The sequence below is a fragment of the Rhinopithecus roxellana genome, chromosome 7 (genome assembly GCF_007565055.1).
Source record: "Rhinopithecus roxellana isolate Shanxi Qingling chromosome 7, ASM756505v1, whole genome shotgun sequence".
Classification (NCBI taxonomy): Eukaryota; Metazoa; Chordata; class Mammalia; order Primates; family Cercopithecidae; genus Rhinopithecus; species Rhinopithecus roxellana.
Genome location: NC_044555.1, coordinates 20,929,442 through 20,932,053, shown reverse-complemented (window position 1 = coordinate 20,932,053; position 2,612 = coordinate 20,929,442).

Genomic DNA, 2,612 nt, shown 5'->3' with positions numbered 1-2,612 from the left:
GCTATGATTGTGCCACTGCATTCCAGCCTGGGTGACAGTGTGAGACCCCTCCAGCCCAATCTCTGGAAAAAAAAAAAAAGAAAATCCATTGGCTTGGGGTTGAAGTAGGGGCACAAGAAGGTCTTGACCCTGCACCTGGGAGCTTTTAGGGGTGAAGCTGATCAGGGCTGGGGTGTCATGACTGGAAGGGGAGATTTGTGTCCATGTACCCCTAGGGGCCCATGTGTGGGAATGCTCATGTATTCAGCTGTGCCAATGGACTTGAATCTTGGTGTCTTTGGAAGTACACCCTTAGGGGACCACTCTACATCTGGGCCAGCTTGAAATGCAGGAGCAGCAACATCCTTCTCCAGCTGGGGTCAGGAGGAAGGTTGTGGGTCCCTGTGCCTCCCCTGCTATGTTCAGGTGGGTTGGTGGGGGACCAGGGTTCGTGGTGGAAGTGCCTCCTCCTAGCCCAGGGTTTCAACCCCACCAGGGCTTCCCCCATGCTGACTGGCCTGTGGCCATGGCTCCCCCAGCCCATTTCCAAGCTTTGCCTCTGGGGAAGTGGCAGAGGAGCAGGAGGGTGGCCCAACCTTGGGGAGCAGCCAGCTGCCTGCCCACTGTCCATGGGCTCCTCTCTCAGGCTAAATGCTTCCTGGGGCCTGGGCTGCAGACAGGCAGGCCATGTGACAATGGAGAAGACCGAGGACCAGAGAGGGCAGGCAGCTTACCCTGGGCCCCAGGGGCCTGTGGAATCCTGGACAGTTCTTTTCTTTGTTTTTTTTGAGACAAGAGTTTCACTCTTGTTGCCCAGGCTGGAGTGCAATAGCGTGATATCGGCTCAATGCAGCCTCTGCCTCCCGAGTTCAAGCGATTCTCCTGCCTCAGCCTCCCAAGTAGCTGGAATTACAGGCATGTGCCCCCACGCCTGGCTCATTTTGTATTTTTAGTAGGGACGGGGTTTCTCCATGTTGGTCAGGCTGGTCTCAAACTCCTGATCTCAGGTGATCCACCTGCCTTGGCCTCCCAAAGTGCTGGGATTACAGGCGTGAGCCATCAAGCCCAGCCTGGACAGCTCTTTAAGCCTAAACTGCCTGTTACAGGGACAGAGGGAACCACCTCGCCCCTAGCTCCAAACTCTGGTTCATCTCTGGGCTCCTCCAAGGCCTGGGTACTTGGTCTTCCACAAATGATAAAAGATCTGGATGCAGCTTCCTGGCTGAGCAAACACTGTTTTCCCACTCCCAGACATTAGTCTTCTGAGTGCCCCTTGTCGTCTTTCCCCCTACCCCATCCCTGCAGTCCAACTCCTCTCCATTGCTATGGGCCCCTTCACTGCCTCTTCCTACCCGTCCCATCTAGGAAGCCTCCCCTGAGCCTCCAGGTCCAAGTGTTTTCTCCCTAACCCTAGCCCTAATCCCTGCTCCCAGGGGCTTCTTGACCCTTCTGCTTCCTATCATAGTGGTTCACAAGCATTGCTCATCTTCCCAGCCCTCTGGAGCCTGGCCACATTGTCTCTGGGGGCTGAAAGAAGGAAGGGATATTTTCTAAGCTCTAGCTTTGTCTCGGATAACAAGGTTTGAGACAAGTAAAATGGTCCCAAATTTCACTCCCTTAGCTCTGCTGAAACCAGGATTCATGGAGGTAGCGCATCCCTTGGTTTTCTTTATGATCCCCAGCCAGGTGGAGGTGGAGGTAAATCTGTACACAGATCCCCCCATGGTGCTACATATGCATGCATGAATGCCATCTCTGGTCCCCCAAGGGTACACATACACAGGCACCAAGATCCAAGGCCATTGGCACCACTGAACACATGAGCATACTCACACATGGGTTCCTAGGGATACATGTACACACATGCCCAGACCCAGGTCCTTGGACACACTTGAAGCCATGTGCACACACATGCATGGGCCTCCAGAGTTACACATGCATACATGCGCACACACACACACACACACACACGAGCACCCTGAGGTACCTGTACACAGATGCCGCGGCCTGGGTCCATGGGCATACCTGATCACATCCACACACCCATGCATGTTCACACAGGGTATATGTTCACAAATACCCAGACTGAGGCCCATGGACAAATATGCACCTGCATATACACTCACACCTTTATGGGCATCCAGGGGATATATGTACACAGACAGCCAGACCTGAGCCCATAGGCACACATACACTTTTGCACACACACATGCATGGTGCCCAGAGGTACATGTGTACAGAGACCACAATCTAGGTTCCTGGGCACTTGTGCATCTGTGCACACACACATGTGGGAAATCCCTGCAGCCATGCATACAGCATGCTGACGCACAGGCTCCCAGGAGTACATGTGCACGGACATCTACGCTCAGGCCCGTATGTACTTGTTTACTCACACTTGCACAGGGGTGGGTGCCCAGGGGTATACATGCATAGATACTCGACTTACCAACTTGGGCCAATGTGCTTCTCTCCACTTACGCACTCACACACAGCCATGCATGTGCACCCTGGCATACATGTGTATACACACAAACACTCAGGGTAGCACCCACGGACTTTGCACATAGACTCTCACACATAAGTACACCCTCACGCATATGCACAATTGCTTTTCACAAACACCCTTGTCA